This window comes from Diabrotica virgifera, chromosome 9 (genome assembly GCF_917563875.1).
Source record: "Diabrotica virgifera virgifera chromosome 9, PGI_DIABVI_V3a".
Classification (NCBI taxonomy): domain Eukaryota; kingdom Metazoa; phylum Arthropoda; class Insecta; order Coleoptera; family Chrysomelidae; genus Diabrotica; species Diabrotica virgifera.
The window spans coordinates 151,908,894-151,930,917 of record NC_065451.1 but is presented as its reverse complement, the minus strand read 5'-3'; the positions used below and the strand labels follow the sequence as shown (position 1 = coordinate 151,930,917).

Here is a 22,024-nt window from a genome sequence, read left to right as displayed (position 1 = left end):
TGGACCAATTACAAACAAGCAATAGAGCGCGGTAAATTTGAATCACTCCTCTTGGTTAAAAAACAAACCATAATTCTACTGCATGCATCTCCATCTATTTCTCCATTACTCTGTAATACCGATCCTAGGTACTTAAAACTATTGCTTTTCACAATCATTTCACCTATTATATTATATTTTACTTTATTCTATACTATATATCTATTCTAATCTATCTATATATTTCATTTAATCTGTTACATTCTACTCTATTCTGTTTTAAATCAAATACTTTATTAGTAAGTATCTACATATATATTACATCTATTCTATTATATTCTACTCTATTCTATTTCAGTTTATTTTATACTATATATCTATTCTAATCTATCTCTCTATTTTATTTATTTTATTAATCTGTTCTATTCTGTTTCAAATCAAACACTTTACTCAAACAAAGAAACAAACGACATTCAAAAGCTTCTAATAAAAAAATCATTGCATTGGTACTACTGAAAATATTGACATTTTTACAACATTTATTCCAAGTTCCTTCAATTTTTTTGAGGACAAGAAAATTTTGCTTTCAAGAAATTCACGAATTTATTGGCGTCAAGTTAATAACGAACAAACTTGGATGTCAAATTGTGCTTTGAGAACACGTCAAATTTGGCCTTGAATAACTTGGTCAATTTATTGTTCAATTTATTGTTGATGTAAAGTGCACTTAAGGAATATAGACGGTTCTAGAAGAGACCACACTAAACGTGACTAAACTCAACACGGACGTTTGCATAGGTATATATTAACATAGAGTGAGCCTTCACTCCGCGCGTCCTGACGAATCTCTTCGACTGGTTTGCGCTATCTCTTTCTAGCACATTGTACCGAGAAACTAAGATGACATTAAGGTGTGAATATAGGCACGGAAGAGGAGGACAACTGTCGTAGCTTAATATGCGTAAGAGTGAAACAGCACTAATCCAAAGAAAAAAGATGGCGTCGTCACTTCGCTTTGAATGACACTCTCTCTATGTCAATTTACCTCTATAGGGCTTTTCATCGATTGTCATTTGTTTCGAGCTTCTGTCATGTGTCACATAATATTAATATATTTACGTCATACGTCTTTGGTTTGTATTAATTGTATATACCAATAACGTATGTCGTAGATATATTAATATTGTGACACATGACAGAAGCTCGAAACAAATGACTGTGAATGAAAAGCCCTATGGACGTTTGCTGTGATTGGCAGTCATCGTCATCGGATTGCATGATTTGAGTTTCCACTAGACTTGTGTTATGGACGGATTTTACGGGCTGTGATTGGTCGTATTCAAATCAATGACATATTTGATGACATTTAAAAGAAATACGTAACCCTGTTTTCTCGTTTGTTTTTGTTTATGCAGTGTGTTTATGTTATACAAAAGAAAAATATTGATATTTTAGTTATTAATCTTGGATTTTGAGACTATTTTATACGTTTATACTTGTTTATTGTATTCATTTTTAAACAGCTATATTATTTCCAGCAAAAGTTATGGAACGTTTACAGATACATAGTAATATTTATAAAAAAAAAACAAATTACTTTCTGCTTGCTTCCTATATTTTGTAAATTTTTAAAGCTTCCTCCCAGACTCATTTGAGTATAAGGTGGTTCATTTTTCCGAAATAAATGGAAAGGATGGCGCATTTAATGCAGTGATTTGAGCTAATATAACAACACAAGAAGATGCTCAAAATTGTCAAAGAGAATATGAAAATATTAATAAAGTAAATTTTAGAGTTCTAAGAACTTATCCAAATGATTCTATGAAGCTTGTTTTCAAGGTAAATATTGATGTTAATATATTCACTTTCTAACTTTATGGGTTTTATATTTTGTAGGAATGAATAATTAACATTGGATAGAATTTTTAAGTATTTTGCTAAGCAACAAATTTTGTGTTCATTTTGATTTAAAGTTCAAAACATATATTCATATATTGTAAGATATTAAATAGATTTTTTTTATTACAGAAAGACTATCGATGCCATCGCAATACTCAGGCTAATTTGCCTTCATCAAAGACAAAAAATCCGTCATCTAAACATGTTAACTGTCAGGCATTCTTAATAATTACAGTGAAACCATCAAGTATGAAAAGGTAAAGTCTATTTGCTAATCTGAGACACAACTACTGTCTAGTGACGTTGGTAATTTTTTTTGAGAAGTTAGGTTGCTAGACGTAACTGGAAAAGACTACACAACCAAACATAACTACTCATAGCCAATATTATTATTAACAGTAAACAGGCATAAATAACATAACATACACCATACACCAATCAATAATTATTTATTTAAACCTTTATAATGTATTGATAACAGATGAGAAAAGTATTTATTGTACAAAATAAAAATATTTTATAGAAATAAATTCCACAAAATTTTATGAGTTTAGTATACACTCCCATTATTTCCAACAATTATTTTTTTTTAGTGAAAGATCAAGTTGATTTGAGCAGTTAATATCTATTGTTGGGTAGGAATTTTTGTGTTGTAAAGACAACACTTATATATTACGATTATAGATATTAAAGCTGCTTTTGATTGTATAAATAGAGAAATAATATGGTCAGTAATGGAAGACCTGGAAAGCCCACAAAAGATAATAAGCCTGGCAAAAAGTACATATAAAAGTATATAGAAACGTACTGGCTAAAGTACAAATAAACGGAAACTGATTGCCAATAATAAATCTAAGAGGAATAAAACAAGGGGACAGTTTCATTCATATTAGTAATGGATCGAGTAATGAAGAGTGCTAAAAGAAGGTCAAGGCAAACAGTCAACAATAGGGTATAGGAATTTAGTACCAGTGAAAATGGAAGGATTACTATATGCAGATGACCTAGAAATAATATCAGACGATAAAGAAAAAATGCAAAAATTAATGAATATATGGGTGGAATAGAAAATTTGAAAATGGAGGTAAATGTAAAGAAAACGAAGACCATGATAGTAACCCAAAAGAAAAGGGAAGAAATAAACCAAACGTTATTTAGTCGCAAAAATGAAATAATGGAAACAATCTCGACATTTGAATACCTGGGAGTAATAATATCAGAGGATGGAAAGGTAGACAAAGAAATCTCATACAGGGCGAAAAAAGCAAATAAGATCTACTATGCACTAAATAAAACAATATTTGGAAAGGAAGAAATAAAACTAAAGGTATACAATGCAATATATGTATCAACTTTAAAATTATGCAAGTGAAACATGGGTAAACAATGCAAAAATAGACAGTACAATAAGCGCAGCGGAGATGAAGCAGTTGAGAAAAATAGCAGGAAAAACAAAATTGGACAGAATAAGAAATGAGGATCTTAGACAAAGGCTAAATAGCAATCGATAATAACGAAGATCCAAAAAAGAAATTAAATTGGTATGGACACATTAACCGAATGAACCAGGGAAGACTACCAAAGCAGGTGATGGAATCAAAAAGGTATGGTAAAAGAAGGAAATGGAGGACAAGAAAAAGGTGGATCGATCAGATTATAGAAATTGGGCAGGAAAAACACATACACAAATGAAAGAGTTAGCAAAGGACCGCAAGAAATGGAAGAGATGGATAGAGGATGAAAAGATCTGACACCCCTGAGGGGCATAAGGAGTTTCGAGAAAGAAGAATTTTTATTAAGAATTTGTCACTCAGATAGGTTCTTCTAAACTGTGGTGGTAATTCAATGGCTTCTCCAAATAACGCTTCAACAGGAGTGGATCTCATGGCACCTAGACAAACAATCAATTGAATTCAGCAATTGATCGTTACATTTATTTTCTTTAATAAATTGGTGCTAGCAGATGCATATAAGATGGTGGCATAGTCTATGATCGACCTTATGTATGATCTAAAGAACAGCTCACTAATAAACAATTTAAAAAACGTTCTATTTGTTTTTTTCTCTATACCTACCATTAATTCCATCATAAAGTTAGTATGACTATTTTATGGCAATTCATTTAATTAAATTAAATATGTATTGCAGTTTAGGCAGGGGAATGGCCACTCTCGTATTAAAATTTCCTTCTGAAGTTCTTACAACCCTTAAACTTTTATATGTTAATACTTTGTTAGTCTCTGAGCCAATTAAGTACATCAGATCAAATAAGACTGAAAGTTAATCATACATTTTTAAGACACAAATAAATATAATATTATCTCTTTTATACGTATAAATTATACTATTTAATTTTCTTATAACATTACTACCCCCTAGTTATATAATTTTTGCTGAATGTAGATCCGAGAAAACTATAAGTACTTAATAAAAAACAGCATACAAAGTACGTAAATATTCTGAAAAATATTAACTTTACATTTATAAATTAAGATATTCATTTGTATTATAATATTTATTGTAGAAGAACTATAACTTTACAAATTTAAAATGTAAATATATATAAGTATTATAACCTTAAAACTAAAACTGCAACAAACGAGTGAGAGAGATTCCTAATCCTAAATGTCCTTGATTTGAATACGACCAATCACAGCCCGTAAAATCCGTCCATAACACAAGTCTAGTGGAAACTCAAATCATGCTGTCTGACTCGACACCGTTAAGCCATTAACAAATTGTCAGCTTGCTAATAATCAACTTTTTTTTCATACGCGGGATCCAGGTCTATTACTTGTATCTAGTATCTCCATGTACTTTCTCATTGCTCAGTAATATCGATCCTACATACATAAAACTATCATCTTGTGGAGCTCTTGTTTATCCCAGCTAACTACTCTATGTGGATTTGTAATACCATATTTAAAAAAAAATATTCTGTTTTCGTTGCTTGAACTCTGATCGTTACCATCTCATACATGTCTAGCAGCACTCACATATTCAGCCGGTATTCCTTTCCTACTTAGTACCAGTAGGTTTCCAGTAACTTTGTCATATGTTTCTCACGATTAATAAATACTATGTGCGAGTCTTTCTTTTTCTCTTTCTCAAGTTTTTCCATTAGCTGTCTTAAAATAAAAATTGCTGTTGTGGACCTGCCTTGCATAAATTCAAAATGACTTTAATTTCTAGAACCTTACACTAAATATTGTTTTCACCATAAATATACGATAATAAAAAATGTTTACTGAAAATAACTATTGCAAACTAAATAAAACACTAAATACCTAATGTTTAAAATTTTTTATTCTTTATTAAAAATCTCGGAAATCAAAGGAGGGGAGGCTCTTATTGGTGCAATGGAGAAGGTAAAACCCCTCTAAACCCCGCATGGGACCCAGTAATATTTTGATTTTTAAAGTACAACTCTAGTATATTATAATGTTGTCTATAAAATAACATCATTACTTAACAATTCTTTAAAATTCAGACCTAAATTAAGTATGCGTATATATGTAAATATAATCTTATAAGAAATTTCACAATATTTATGAATCAAGTAAAATCTATAAAAACAAACTAACATTCTTGTAAATTAGCCTATACAACTACAGTAGAACCCCGATCCGTGTGCAGATTATCTGGGCTGCGGATTATCCGTGCTATGATTTTCTATTACTCAAATTGAATTTTTAAGGTTTTATCAAAATAGCATCACTTTAATCACTCGACAGAAACTCTATATGCAGAAAAGGAGACTCATAATGAAAGATTTATTTTTTCTGTTATTTTTTTATGATAGGTAAGTACATATCATGCATAAGAAATTCTTATGAAATATTCTTATATGAATCATATACAGTGAGCACGTAAAGGTTGGAATAAATTAATTTTCTCAAGAACGGACGATTTTGGGAAAAAATCCCGAAACAGGTCAATTTTTATTTTTAAATTAAGACTTTTTGGCATATATGTCATACTAGTTACGTCACCCATCTGGGCGTGATGACGTCATCGATGTTTTTTTTAAATGAGAATAGGGGTCGTGTGATAGCTCATTTGAAAGGTAATTCAATTCTTTATTCAGTAATATAAACATTAACATAATTATTTATACAGGGTGCCCAAAAAAAAATTTTTTGAATTAAATTTATTGACATAAAAAGAAGAATGAGTGTAATTTATTTAATTCAAAATACATTTTACTGCTATCATAAAACAGGAAAAAATGTGTTTTTGGCAAATAAATATTGTTTTTGGCTTAAATTCAATATTAAAGCAGGTACCCACCAGCCTCGTGACAATTTGAACATTTAATTTAAGCAAAAAGCAATGATTATTTTTCAAATATACATTTTTTTCTGTTTTCTGCGAGCAGTAAAATGTATTTTGAAATAAATAAATTACATACATTCTTCTTTTTATGTCAATAAATTTAATACAAAAAAAAATTTTTTGGACACCCTGTATAAATAATTATGTTAATGTTTATATTACTGAATAGAGAATTGAATTACCTTTCAAATGAGCTATCACACGACTACTAGTCTCATTTAAAAAAATCATCGATGACGTCATCACGCCCAGATGGGTGACGTCACTAGTATTATATATATGCCAAAAAGTCGTAATTTAAAATTAAAAATTGACCTGTTTTGGGATTTTTTTCAAAAGTTGTCCATTCTCGAGAAAATGAATTTATTCCAACCTTTACGTGCTCACTGTATAAGAAATTAATGATTGGATCATCTGTGCTTTTCAATTATCCGTGCCACTTCCGGTCACGAGGAGCACGGATAATTGGGGTGCTAAGTACCTACTGTATAATAAAAATTTAATACAGATACAAAACAAAAAACATTTGTGAGCTAAAAAACTATCTTAATATCAAATTCAATGTTTACTCAGTTTCTCTTTTTATTTTCTCCCAAACACCTTGCAGCATCATCTAAAACAGAGTTAGTATTATTCATAAGGTATTTTTCAGCTCATATACTTTACAGTTGCACTGGTAACAGGGAATACAAAAAATGTTACAAACTCTACAAAACAATGTGTAAGGCTGTTGTCTCCAATAGATGTTGTAGGCTGCGTATGTCACGCTGTAGGAAAATTGTTCATTTTCGTTCTTTTAATAAACTTTGAAGGACAGAAAACTATCTTACAACCGAAAAGAGTTACAGAAAAGAGTAATTCTAAAACAAATTCAAATTACAGAGTAATTTGTAGTAGCCACCGACTTAACTGGTGGTATCCAATAGATGCCTTAGGCCGTGTACAGTGTTTATTGGAGACCACTGCCTTACACTCACTTTCATATACCTGTGTTAAAGTTACATTATGTAATTTAATAGGATCCCTACCTGAAATTGCTCATGTATCTTCACATTCTTGAATCTCATGAAATTTTATTGGGTGGCACCTCATTAATTTCTCTACAACCATTTTTTCTTGTAGTTTTTACAGATGCATGGTTCAGCATGTGTTTTCCAATACATAACTGATAGAAAGCTGTCCTTGATCTCACAGTTTGCAAATCAGTCTGGAGGGACAATGAATGGAACAGGTTTCTCTGTCCTAATTATTTTATAGTTGGGCTTATATCCTAAAGATAGACAAGTACCTATAAGTTTTAATTATTGCAACTAATAAAGGACTTACCACATCAATGAATATAATATACTCTCCTAGCATCTATACTCCTTGCATATTATTATGTTATTTCTGTTACACTCATAGCATGAAATTGATTAAAAACTATACTCATAGTATAAATCATCTTGTTTCTTTGTGTGAACTGTTCTAGACCTTACATAACTTGTCTCAACTTTCTGCATATCTTTCCACGTCTTCATATTTCCATTCTTGAACAAATTTTTCAAAAACAAGAAAGTGTTCCAAGTGTATCAGACAGACAAAAAATATACTTACATAACCACAAAAATTCATCCAAATCCATATGTCTATCTATGTCAAAATCAGATGATAACGACCAATCACTGCTTACGTCCGTGTGGAATTTAGTAGTCTGTTGGGAATTTGGGAACACCTCTTCTACTACGTCTATACTCTGCTAATTTGCATAAATGCGATCGCATCGCTTGAAACGAAAGTGCACGGAGTCCCGCTGCAGAAACGATATAAGAATTTGTGTCAGGCACAGATTCTTGTACAATAACTGCGCCAATTTCTGCGCAAAGAGCAAAAACGTAAAACCTGCTGGTAAAACTTCTAAATGTCATAATGGCGGCTGAAAATGAGATCATATGATTTATGTCTTGATGAATTTATTTGTGTTTTGTAGGTATTATTTATAAATATTTTATTGATACTTAATATACCGTTTGGTATGGACTACTGTTCTACTAATAACCATATATATTTAGAATAACTTTGGGTTTCATATTGCATAATTTTTTAATAGAGGAAAATACAATAGTTCCAATTTGGATCAAACTGAAGATAATTATAAATGCAAATATTTTAGCACAAATATCAAAACAAAATAAAAAACACAAATAATCAACAGTCAACGTAAAAATTCTAGTTATTATAACATTAAAACATTTGTTTTTAAAAGTTTATAAATTTTATAAAATCCTTAAAATCAGCTGTAGACGCAGTACTACCATACCAATGTAACGTGACAGGGCGACAAACAAAATTTCGACCAATCACGTGTCGAATTTCATACAGTTTTCGATACAAGAACTTGCATAGTGTCATACAGGGCACAAATGTACGTACAAGAAATGATACAAGAAAATGTATACAAGAAACGATATCAGAAACGATATTAGAAATGATACAATAAAATGCATAGTGTCATACAGCCTTAAGGATAGAAGCACAGAGAAGTGTCAACTGTCAAGTTACAGATCACCTACCACAGTAGTTCAAAGGACAATGAAGTCGCGGGTATTTGTCACTTCAAAATACTCCTGTAGATGGCGGCTACACAAAGGCATGGGGGAAAGGAGTACGAATTTATGCATCCAGGCTTAATAAAATTTCGATGGCACTGATTTGCACATTGTTTCTTTTTTCACAATTAAATCGTTATTTCTAATATATTAAATTGTTAAATTTTAAAACTTAAAAAGGTATGAAAAATTTTTATTACGTACCTAATATTTATTTATTTTTATTAAATGTAAATAAAATTTTATAATGAAAGACAGCTTAAACGCTGTATGACACTATGCATTTTCTTGTATCATTAGGTTTGTTCTAGCATCAGTTTCAAACGGTTTGAAACCATCAGCGAATAGTCGACCAGCGCGAGTAGGGGATAGCACTGGTGACTGATGTATTATGTTCTCTCACTGTCCAAATGTTTGCTGACGGTTTCTGACTAGTTTGACTGTTTGCTAGAACAAACCTATTTCTAATATCGTTTTTGATATGTCAAAAAAATGTAATATTGTCATACACAGATACAAGAAACGATACAAGAATTTGTGTCAGACACAGATTCTTGTACAAGAACTGCGCCAATTTCTGCGCAAAGAGCAAAGACGCTGGTAAAATATAAAAATAATAAAAAGAGCTGGTAAAACATCTAAATGTCATAATGGCGGCTGAAAATCGGATCATATGATTTATGTCTTGATATAAATACTAATATCATACTAATGACCATATACAGTAGAACCTGCTCGATTATCCGTCAGGGCACCGGACCAAGGGTATGACGGATAATCGAAGACGGTTAACAGAACATTAAAAAAAATTAAAAATTCATAGTACAACGCTCAAATTTCATTTGTATGGTTTGTTTAACAATATCAGAGGGATTTGTGTTCGTACAATCGAATCAATTTAAAATATGTATTCTGAAATCTTTGTTTGTTTTACTGTTGCTTCAAATTTTGCGACGGCTGAATTTCTTAATCGGCATAAGATCATGCAATCTACTTTATTGGCTTCTTCTTGTGGATAATAGGTACCACTCGATGAATTATTGCATAGGCGATGCAGCTTCTCTAGATTATTTACAAAAATATTTGTCGGTTACAATAGGTTCATCAACATAGCTACAGTCAAATTCCAAGTCTGTGTCAGCTTCTGAATCTGTTTGGTCCGCCTTTGTTGCCATTTCAACGATTTCTTTATCTGTCAGCAATAGATAGCCGTTTGTGTCCTCATCACAAATCAAATTAACTTTTTTTTTATATTAAAATTTTTGCTTATGTAGTCAATACAACTTATGTATGTACCCTGACGGTTAACAGAGGTGACGGTTAATGGAGAGACAGATAATCGAGGTTCCACTGTATTTAACTCCTAGTAAAGCTGAAACTATAACCAACTATAACTTTGGCTTTCATTGTGTTGCATAATTTTTTAATAGAGGAAAATACAATAATTCCTAATTTGGATTAAACTGAAGATAAATTCTAATGCACATATTTAGCACAAATATCAAAACAAAATAAAAACACAAATAATCAACCTCAAAGAGTCAACGTAAAAATTCTGGTTAACATTAAAATGTTAAATTTACAAGTTTTTAAAAGTTTATAAATTCCTTAAATAAAATCCTTAAAATCAGCTGTAGACGCAGTACTACCATACACCATACGAATGTAACGTGACATAGAATTTCGACCAATCACGTGCCGAATTCCATACAATTTTCGATACAAGAACTTGCATAGTGTCATACAGGGCACAAATGTACGTACAAGAAAATGTTATATACGTATATAACTTTCTAATATCAGAAACGATATTAGAAATGATACAAGAAAATGCATATAGTGTCATACAGCCTTTAGGCACGTATCCACTAAGTTCGCGAACCTCTTGATCTCCGCGCAACTGCTCCAATGAATACGGCATGAGCTGCTCTTTATATAAACCGCCACCGATAGGAGCGCGCATCGTAGCACAATCCGGGAGCACGAACTATGTGTAGCAGTTGTAGGAGCGCGAACATAGTGGATGTGTACCTTTATATGTTTCATTTCGGTTCAGAAATGATTAATCATCTCCTTACGTCAGTGGTCAGTCAGACCTAGGCATTTGTCTTGGGAGGGGAAATTTGCCTTGAGAGGGGAACCTAATGAAAAACCAACCAAAAGACATAAACCCAAACTACATAAGAGGCATAAATAATAACTTATATGCATTAAGTTTTTAAACTATCCTAACTATCTGGTTTATTGAGTTGAATTTATCTGTCTGTGGTTTAATTTTCATGTCAGGTAATATATTTTTATTTTTCAACAATTTTTTTCTTTAATTTTTGACCTTGTTAGGGTGGAGAAATTTCCCATTTTCCCTCCCCGTAGATCCGTCACTGCCTTCATATGTTTCACTCACTCCAAAGATTTTCAGAGGAGCTATATGATCAACTTTGAATCGAATTGAAACCAAACTGTCCATTTAAGTAGAATTATAAAAATGATTCACTTATTGAACGCTGTAGCGACATCAATTAACAAAATGGGAAGTCCCAGATCGGTAAATCTGAAGACCTCTGCCGTGGAACCAATTCCTGGGTACTTCTTGAATATCTGCCTTATACAATGTACAAGGCAAGCAGACTACCAATACAGGAGACGAAAGAGAATCTACAATGCAGTAACATTCCATCAATTCGTCTAGGAAAAAAATCCAATGAAATTTGGTTCCGTTTACTCACAATATGAGTTAACTGAGAAAATTAAGACAGTTTATGTTTTCATTTCGACTCAGAGATGATCAATTATCCCCTTACTTACGTTTCACTCTCTCCAGAGGGGCTAAATGATCAGCTCTGAGTCAGCAAAAATTAGCCTATAGAGGAACCTTATTTGTGTTTTGATTGCTAAAGAGTGTGACTTCATGAAAATAGTCCGTTCTTTAACGGTAAAATATTGCAAAACCTCTAAATTTTAAAGAACCGCTTGGATTGACATGAAATTTGGATACACATAGCTAACAAGTCAAAGAAAAAAAGTGATATTGTGCCGATATGTGCTTTTGACCTGGGAGTGATTTTCACCCCCTCTTGGGGGTGAAAAAATATTTGTCCAAAGAAAGTCAGGAAATGGATAAACTGGCTAATTTTAAGTAACTTTTGTTCTATAGAGTTTTTTCACTAAGTCAATACTTTTTGAGTTATTTGGCAGTGAATATGTTCATTTTTTCAACAAGCTAACCACGCTTTTAGACGGTTTTTCGCAAATAACTCAAACAGTATGAATTTTGTCGAAAAAACATTCTTAGCAAAAATATAGCCTGTAAAAAATTTAAAATTTTTTTGTATATATCACGTCTCCACACCTAGTAGAAGCAGAGTTATAGCTAATGAAAAATAGGTTCATATTCGTCAAATTCCAAATGGAATACTTTAACGTGAAATAACCAAAAATGAAGCACATTTCGGGGAAAACTCATGACAACTTATTTAAAGTGTTTAAAAAAAGTTTCATTTTTGTTTTATAAAAAAAATTTCTAGCATCAAAATTAAACAAGTTACGCTCAAAATAAAGTTGTCCTTTTTGGTTTTGGTAAAAAGATCGAGAAAATCACCCCCTAATTAGTATCTTAAATGAACTTAATCGTTACGACTTCACAAGTTTCTTGACTCGTGTATTTATTGTTTATATTATCTGTAAGATTCATCGGTTCAAAGTCCTTATTATTGAAAGGGCTGTAGTTAAAAGAGGTTGAACGAGTCACTGATCACGAATGTATGCAAATTTAGAAACACATGTTAATCAATGTTTGTCAAACAGGAAAACAAAAAAATACATGATATTCAGAAAAGCAATGCTGACTTGTTTTGTTTTTCGAGATTTTTGGTATCTCTAACAATTTTTAAGTTATTTAAAAAAAAAGCATATTTTTCAAAATTTAAATTTTTAAAAATTTTACTTTGAAACCAAATTTTTTCAAAAATAAGCACTTTGAATCACAAATAAGCACAATCATATAAACACAACATAAGTAAAATAATTTGTGGAGCGGAAACGATTAATTTCATTTAAGTTGCTAATTAGGGGGTGGTCTTCCCGATTTTTTTTTGCAAAAACAAAAGGGACCAACTTTATTGTGAGCGTAACTTGCTTAAATTTAATGCTAGAAACTTTTTGTAAAAACAGAAATAAAGCTTTTTTTAAACACTTTAAAAAAGTTAAAAAGTTTTTAATAAAATTTTTTTTTTTTTTTTTTAACACTTTTCCCCAAAAAGTGCTTAATTTTTTTGGATATTTCACGTAGAAATATTCTATTTGAAATTTGGTGAATATGAATCTATTTTTCATTGGCTATAACTCTGGTTCTACGAGATCCAGAGACCTAACGCGTACACCATTTTTTTTACTTTTTTATAGGCTATATTTTTGCTAAGAACGGTTTGCAAAAAACCGACTAAAAATGTGGTTATTTTGTTGAAAAATGAACATATTCACTAGCAAATAACTCGAAAAGTGTTGACTTGGCAAAAAAGATCTATAGAACAAAAGTTACTTAAAATTAGTCAGTTTACCCATTTCCGGACTTATTTTGAACATATATTTTTTCACCCCCAAAAGGGGGTGAAAGTCACCCCCAGGGCAAAATCACACATCGGCACAATATCACTTTTTTTCTTTGACATGTAAGCTATACGTATGCCAAATTTCATGTCAATCCAAGCGGTTCTTTAAAATTCAGAGCAAAAACCGTGAAAGAATGGACTAAAAAGAAAAAATTCAGCTCTTCTAATATGTCGCTGTATTTCTCCAAATGCTTATTCTTGAGTTGTTCAATACCCAGCACTTTGTTTGCTGCATATCATTTATTTTTTCCTTTAAGTGTTGATACGTTTCTGTTCATTCTTTGTTCATCTGTTTCATATTTTGATAAAGTGTTCGAATACTGAATTGTTGTAGAAGTTCTACTTTATACCTCGTATTTGCGATTTTTTGCATCTAATCATCTCTTTGGATATTGCCTTTTTATCGTCTTCCCATGTACAAAGTAATATTTTACCAATGAAAATTAGAGAAATAAATAAGTATCAGAATATCTGTGTTTTATTTTTTATATTGTTGTTTTCAGTGTTTTGGTGTTTTAATGTAATGGAAAACAGTCATAAAATAATAAATAAAAACGTATCCTGTACCATAACATTTATATTTATTTGAGTAAATTGCTTGTTACAAAGGGCCTAGCCGGGTAAGATGATGAAAAGTACCCCCAACTCGATTCGAATTCCATGTAGGTCACCGTTTAGCATATATAAAAATTTTTAGCCCCCTAGGTGGTCATGTGACCCACCTAAAGCCTAATTGGGGTTTTTAGGTTTTTATTTTTTATCTCAGCGACATCGACAACTAGCGAAAAACTTTAAATAAAAAAGTTGTAAGCTTTAAAAAGTTCTGTCCGAAATTTTTTTTTAATTCTTGGCGGGAAATTTAAATTTTAGAACGATTTTAAAATTTTAAATGAATATAAAAAAATAACTGAGACATTCGTTTCCACGAAAAAAATATGTAACGTGTATTTTTGCATAATATTTCACCCTGAATTTTTTCAAATATTTAAAATTGGTGAAACCCACCTTTAAAAATAAAAAACCGCATTTTTTCGGTTTTTTTTTTCGTTTTTCGATACAGTTTTTTACATGTTTTTCAAAAAAGGTAACACCCTCACTAGAATAGGTAAAAAACTGAAAAATAATTGGGGTTTGCTTAATAAAAAGTTTTTGTAACGCCATCCATTTTCAAGATACAGGGCGTTGAAAAAAAAACAAAATTTTACACATTTTTACGATTTTGCCGAAACTACTAGCAACATTGTAATAAAATTTGGCGAGTTTTAAGAGGTGGTTGTTGTGCATTTTTTGACATACAATTAAGAATTTTATATTTATCATTGGCTCGCATAGGGGTAATGGTCTGAACTTTTTAAAGAAAAAAGATAGTACGCCACTGACATATTTCAAATTAACAATCGTTTTTGAATTACAAAGTATTCGAACTTCTAGTAGTTTCTACATCTACATACATACATAAACATCCATTATAAAAACTAATTCGAATACTTTGGAAGCGTTAAGATATTTAATTTTTTGCAGCAAAACGGCGCGTCGTATGAAAAAATGAGAAGATAGTTTTTTTTATCGCAAATTGAACGAGGAATTCAAAAATGATTGGTAATTTAAAATATGTCAGTGGCGTACTATCTTTTTTTCTTTGAAAAGTTCAGACCATTGCCCCTATGCGCGCCAATGATGAATATCAAATCCTTAATTGTATGTCAAAACATGCACAATAACTACCTCTTAAAACCCGCCAAGTTTTATTAGAATGTTGCCAGTAGTTTCGGCAAAATCGTAAAAAATGTGTAAAAGTTTGTTTTCTTCAACGCCCTGTATCTTGAAAACGGATGGCGTTACAAAAAATTTTTATTAAGCAAACCCCAATTATTTTTCAGTTTTTTACCTATTCTAGTGAGGGTGTTACATTTTTTGAAAAATATGTATAAAATTGTATCAAAAAACGAAAAATAAACCGAAAAAATGCGGTTTTTTATTTTTAAAGGTACGTTTCACCAATTTTAAAAATTTGAAAAAAAATCAGGGTGAAATATTATGCAAAAATACACGTTATATATTTTTTTCGTAAAAACGAATGTCTTAGTTATTTTTTTATACTCATTTAAAATTTTAAAATCGTTCTAAAATTTAAATTTCCCGCCAAAAATTAAAAAAAAAATTTTTTCGGACAGAACTTTTTAAAGCTTACAACTTTTTTATTTAAAGTTTTTCGCTAGTTCTCGATCCCGCTAGATAAAAAATAAAAACATAAAAACACTAATTAGGCTCTAGGTGGGTCACATGACCACCTAAGGGGCTAAAAATTTCAGAAAGTGAGTTTCACTATATATGCTATACGGCGATCTATATGGAATTTGAATCGAGTTAGGGGCACTTTTCATCATCTTACCCTGCTAGGCCCTTTAATAGTTTTTTTAATGGCATGGACTTAATGTCATTCAGCCACTCACAACATGAGGTACTTAGTGTCATGTGTAGCGTGTGTGTTGAGTAAGTGTCTTGTTACTTTGCAAAGCCGACGTCATTGTCTTTGCAAAGAGACGCTAATTGTATCCGAACGTCTGCGGTCCCTCCGGTAATTTAATAGTTAATATAAGGTTTTTCACCAGTGTGAACTGCCGTATATGTTTATTTATTAAAGCACCATTTTAAGAAAACGTTTTAAATCATATTTCACATTTATTTATAAGGTCTTTGGGTGCATGGGAAGACATGGTGAAGAGATACTAAGCAGAAATGGAATTAAAATGATCAGATTCTGCCAGACAAACGACCTATTAATAGGAAACTCGTTTACACAGCAAGTACTACAAGATCAATATACATTTGTAGCAGAAGGCACAGATGCAAAAAGCATAATAGATTACGTAGTCTACACGCAAGAAATGAAACAAAATATAAAACAGGTCTGGACAGAACAGAGAGCAGAGATCGGAACTCATCACAGAGTACTAATAGCAGAGATGACATAGCGAAAACCGGTACAAGACCAGATAGAATACAGCAGAATAGTAATAAAAAAGCTAAAAGATGAACAAAAGAAAGGGAGATATCAAGATGAAACTGGAGTTCAAACTGGAGGAGAGAAAGAAAATGGAAATGGAAGAAAAATGGGAACAATTTAAAGAAGTAATAATGAAGAAGGCAGAAGAGACATGCGGCAATCTAACAGGCGGAAAATTAAACAAAAAGACGGAATGGTGGAATGCAGATATACAGGAAGAAGTGAGGAAAAAGAAAAAGGCATGGAAAAAATATAATAGTACAAGAGAGGAACAAGATAAAAAGAATACCAAAAACACAGAAACTAGTAAGAACTAGTAAGAAAATGAAAAAAAAAAGAGTTGAAAGAAATTCGGTGAATCACTAAACCAAAATTACAGAGACAACAACAGATGCTTCTGGAATAAAATAGGGAGTCTGAGAGGAAAAAAAAAGAAATCAGAGGAGTAAAAGACAAACACAACAAATTAAAGGTAAATACAACAGAGATACTAGAGGTGTGAAGAGAATATTATGAAGAGAAATATATGGGGGAGAAAAGTGAAGAAATATTGACAGAGGGAACCATAGGGAACAGACAGCAACAGACGAAAACCAAATGGAAGAAATAAGTACAGAAGAATTGGAAGAAGTGATAAGTAGAATAAAAATAGAAAAAGCGAGCGGAGCAGATAAAATTGACCCCGAAATGATAAAACGGATAGGGAAAGAAGTGACTGCTGGAAATAATGAGAGAAGCATGGAGAACAAACCAAATGCAGAGAGAGTGGGAAGAAAACTTACTGATCCCAATTCACAAGAAAGGAGAAGAGTCCACCTGTGGAAACTATAGAGATATATGCCTCTCATCAGTAGGGTTCAAGCTCCATACGAGAATAATAAAAAGAAGATTAAGAACAGAGGTAGAAGAAAAACTTGACGAACAAAGAGCATTAAGAGCCAAAAGTAGGCCGGCAAGTATTGTGGAATACTATGGAGGAGCTGGGAATACCGAGGAAACTATTAGAGATAATTAAAAGTACGTACAGCCAGTGGCGTAGCGTGAGTGTCGGTCGCCCGGGGCGGAAGACAATTTCGCCGCCCTCTTATTTAGGTATTTTAATTTATTGTATAACATTACATACATTAATTATAGAGAACTTTTCGGCGAGAACAGTCATCATTATTTTGCATTATACAGGTTGGATTTTAAATAAGAAAGTTTATCCAAGTTTTACAATCACGTTTATTAATACAAAAATTCTTTTACTTTAACCAATTAGATACATTGATATAACTTAGGCACCTATCACTTAAAATTAGGTACACCTTGACGATCGACAGAATTAAAAAAATAAATTTTTAATTAGAACTATAGAACGATACTATAATGTTATATTTTTATAGTTATTGAAAAGTAATATGAGTATTTGTTAGAATTAAAAACAAAACTTCCGTCTTCAATTAAAAATGTATACGTCTACTTTTTTTAAGAGCAAAGTCTTTTATTGCACCGTCAATATCTATCGCATCACACACCTCTTGCTCAATAGACAAAATAGTCAAATTAGTTAGTCTTAGTCTTAGAGATCTTAGATCGACTTTATTGTCGATCTTAACTAATTTTTAATCAAGTTCAATTTTGAAAAACTCCTCTCATAGCTGGCATTGCTTATAGCAACTGTGAAAAATATTTGGAACATTATTAGAATATTGGGCAGAGTATCTTCCAGCTTAAGATTTAAGGCTATTTTATCGGTGCACCAAAACCAAGGGACAGTGTTTTCTCTGTTATTTACTGACAAAATGTCTCGAAATTTGGACACGTTATTTTAAATTCTGTTGCCTTTAAAATAATGGTTTTACTTTTTTTTATTTTTTTGAAAATTCTGTTGAAAAATTGGATTATACTGTTTAACGTTCTATTATAACCAAAGAAGAAAATTGCTAAAAAATACTGAAAACTAATAATGAAACGTGTTACTCATCATTGGCGCTTAGTTTCATCGTTATCACCTTCGTGACGCCAAATCTCATGAACGTATGAACAGTCGGCCAGTTCGCTTGAATCAGAATCCATTTCCAGTTATTCATTCTTGTATTTTCTTCATCAACTTGCTAAGTGTTTACAGTATTATTAGTTATTTTGAAAACATTAAAGTTCTTTAGTTTACGGGTATTTTTAAGTAATATATTATTAGTTTGGTGGTATTAGTTATAAGTTCTTTAGTTTACGCGTATTTTTAAGCATTACATTAGTTTAGTGATATAAGTTGACAAGATAAGAAATGAGTCCCAGTAAACGTTCTAGGCCAAGGAAAAGGAGAGGAATTGCACTACAGTAAGTATTTATTATTTATATACGAGTATTTACAACCGTTTTTAAAAGCTTTTATTTAACTTGACTTATACAGTGCGGCAGTGCGGTGGAATAAGTGTTACCTGTCAAGTAAATAATGTAGGTGAATAAGCTGTCAAATTAAAAAAAAAAATAAATACCTAACACGCGAAGACAATATTTTCAAATTAAAACACACCGATAATTATTTTTATGTTCAAGGACAGCTAGCAATAACAGAAAAAATATTGCTATAATACTTTATTGTTTGGACACCTATGGGTTTCATTGTTGATAAGGTACATATTTATATTAGTTTATAAACGTATTAGAAACTTTTTTTTTCATGTTAGAATTTTTAAAATATTCAAACAATATTTTTATGATTACTATTATTATTATTTGGAGTGCAGTTGACCCACTACATGGTAAACATCAGCCATTGTTTGTTGAGTACTAATACCTCAAAAATAGTGAATTAGCATCGTTTAAAAATAGTGAAAGTGGTCCAGCAAGAACATTACACTATCCACTAGCTGGGTAAGTGTTTGCCAAATTCAAAGTGTCCAAATAGACTATTAATTAGAATTAGAATTACACAAAGACTATATAGACTTTTTATCAGCAATTTATTTTCAAATGTTTTTATTTTATTATTCTTGGGTGCGACTCAATTGCACTAGACAAGAAATATTAATTATCCATTTATAAAAATGTTTTTGGCTGGAAATGGGAACGGATCCGGTCCAGTCAACAATATATATATAATGCACAAATGAATCAACCCTCAAATACAATGATACCAATCCAACCAAATCATCAATATATGCAACAACACAACTCTGTATCAGCAGACATGATGCACTATTACCAAAATCAATTCCCACCTCTTCCAAATATGTACACTCATCCATCTAATTTCCAAAATTTATCCTTACCTCAAATGAGCCAAAACTCAGTTCCTCCACAGCCAGAGATACACTCAAAAACTTTCGAAGAAGGAATAGATTATTCCCTACCGTCCTCATCAAGTGACGATGAAAACATGGAAAGTGATGCAAATGTTTGTCCGTGGCAACAACTAAAAGAGTCGAGATCAAAAAGAAAACGTAGAAAAATAGCAGAAACTACTGAGCAAGATGCTTCAGTAAGCACATCTAATAGGTTTCAAACTCTCTCGGAAGAAAACGCAGATACAAACCAAATCCATACCAGTAAAAGAAACGATGACAACCCAAATACCCAAACGAAAGATCCCAAGCCGCCCCCTATTTATGTTTACGGAGTAATAGACTACAAAGCAATGACTGACTCTATAGCGCAAGTTACTGAAGATGAAACATATTATACTACCACTCTTCCTTAAAATGTTGTTAAAATAAATGCTAAAACACCTGATTCTTATAGGAAAATAATAAATTACATGAGAGAAGAAAAAATAATACACCATAGCTATCAACTCAAACAAGAAAGAGCATATAGAGTCGTCCTAAGAGGTTTACACCATTCTATACCCTTAGAGCAAATAAAATCTGAATTATTAAGGCAAGGCCACACAGTCAGAAATGTTTTAAACATCTGGCACAGAGTAACAAAAGAGCCCCTACCATTATTTTTCGTCGATTTGGAACCAAAAAAACAACAATAATAAAGTTTTTTAATGTGGAATTTATATACAATACCAGAATTAGAGTAGAAGCTCCGAAATACAAGAACACCATTGTGCAATGCACTCGATGTCAGGCATACGGACACTCTAAGTCATACTGTTATAAACCTTATAAATGTGTTAAATGTGGAGGATCACACGACACCAAAAGTTGCACAAAGCCGAAAGACACACCTGCAACATGTACTCTTTGCAAGGGCAACTACCCAGCGAACTATAAAGGCTGCACTGTTTATCGAGACTTATTAAAAGCAAAGAACAGGAATAACGACACAACTGGACCTGAAACACACAAGGATACATAAATCCCAATCCAGCACTGCACCAAATGACTCAACAATATGCGCAAAATGGAATCAATTATGCTCAAGTAACCTCAGGAAACATCAACAGACCAAATAATGGTGAAGATTTAACACACATGATGACAAGCTTCTTAAATGAATTCAAAAATCTATTTAATCAACTTTTGAACCAAAATAACATGATCCTGAACATGCTAACAACAGTCATTAGTAAAATAACGAATTAATGGCTCCATCCATTAGAATAGCCGCCTGGAACGCCAACGGGCTGCCAAACCATGTACAGGAAATCACAGCATTTTTAAAAGTAAATAAATTAGATGTTCTTCTCATCTCAGAATCACACTCAACCGAAAGAACAGTAGTAAAAATCCCTTTATACACAACGTACCTTACTCATCATCCTGATGGAACTGCTCACGCAGGAACAGCAATTATTATTAAATCTTCTATTAAACACTATTTCCTACAAAATTACGCCACACCTAAAATACAAGGAACCATACTAAAAATAGAAACATTTACATGGCCACTTGCCTTTGCAGCAATTTACTGTCCTCCTAGACACTCCATATCAATTGAAGAATATGGGACCTTTTTTCAAGAACTAGGACCCCGATTTATAGCAGCTGGAGACTGGAACGCCAAACACACCGTATGGGGATCGAGGCTTATAACACCAAAAGGTCGAAATTTATTGGCGTGCTCGCAGAGAAATAATTTAAACTTCCTTTCGACAGGTAAGCCAACGTATTGGCCGACCGATCAAAACAGGATTCCTGACCTGCTAGACTTTGCCGTTGTCAAAGGTATCTCAAATATACATTACAAAATAGAACCCAGTCTTGATTTAAGTTCAGATCACACCGCAATAATCATAACATTTGTTGTGTAATTTAGAATTAAGTTTTATGTTTATTTGTGTTAGTCTGTATGCAGCTTAAGACCATGAGCAAAGAATACATATCTCCCAAGAACCGACACAAACGGATTATCTATGAACTAAATTTTTATGCGCATGTGCCAGATCGGCCATTTCTCAATTTGTATGAATAGCATATAATTTTGGTGACATTTGTCTTGTACAGGATCGGCGTTTGTTGTCACAGTTGTTTGTTTGGCTTGGCTTGGCGTTAGTATTTTGTTTTTGTATCAGTTTGTAGCTCATAATATTTTGTATAGACTTATTTTCTATATATATTTTCTTATATAGCCTACAACTATTAATTGTTATTTTCCAACATTTATACAATTTAATTCTTTTTGAGATATCTTGATTATGTGAATTAATTATTTTAAGCTTTTTCATGAACTATAAA

The 22,024-nt window shown here is 31.9% G+C and overlaps 2 protein-coding genes and 3 long non-coding RNA genes across 10 annotated transcripts in view; 2 read left to right on the top strand and 3 right to left on the bottom strand.

The window, feature by feature from the left end:
• Positions 1–22,024, bottom strand: part of LOC126892343 (zinc finger protein 845-like) — a 369,452-nt gene that overhangs the window by 151,220 nt on the left and 196,208 nt on the right. The gene's annotated exons all lie outside the window — the stretch shown is intronic.
• Positions 1–22,024, bottom strand: part of LOC126892341 (zinc finger protein 729-like) — a 418,287-nt gene that overhangs the window by 278,347 nt on the left and 117,916 nt on the right. The window lies entirely within an intron of this gene.
• LOC126892351 (uncharacterized) overlaps positions 1–22,024 on the top strand; it is a 153,621-nt gene that overhangs the window by 39,055 nt on the left and 92,542 nt on the right. The window lies entirely within an intron of this gene.
• On the top strand, positions 1,223–2,423 carry LOC126892348 (uncharacterized). The gene is made up of 2 exons (XR_007700794.1): positions 1,223–1,818; positions 2,008–2,423. It is a non-coding gene; the product is annotated as an uncharacterized LOC126892348 (long non-coding RNA).
• LOC126892347 (uncharacterized) lies at positions 5,167–8,021 on the bottom strand. Of its 2 annotated transcripts, XR_007700793.1 has the most exons (4): positions 7,810–8,021; positions 7,540–7,742; positions 7,242–7,483; positions 5,167–6,826 (listed from the first exon to the last, which is right to left on the bottom strand). It is a non-coding gene; the product is annotated as an uncharacterized LOC126892347 (long non-coding RNA). The 2 variants fall into 2 exon arrangements; XR_007700792.1 differs by lacking the exon at positions 7,810–8,021 and having other exon boundaries at positions 7,540–7,798.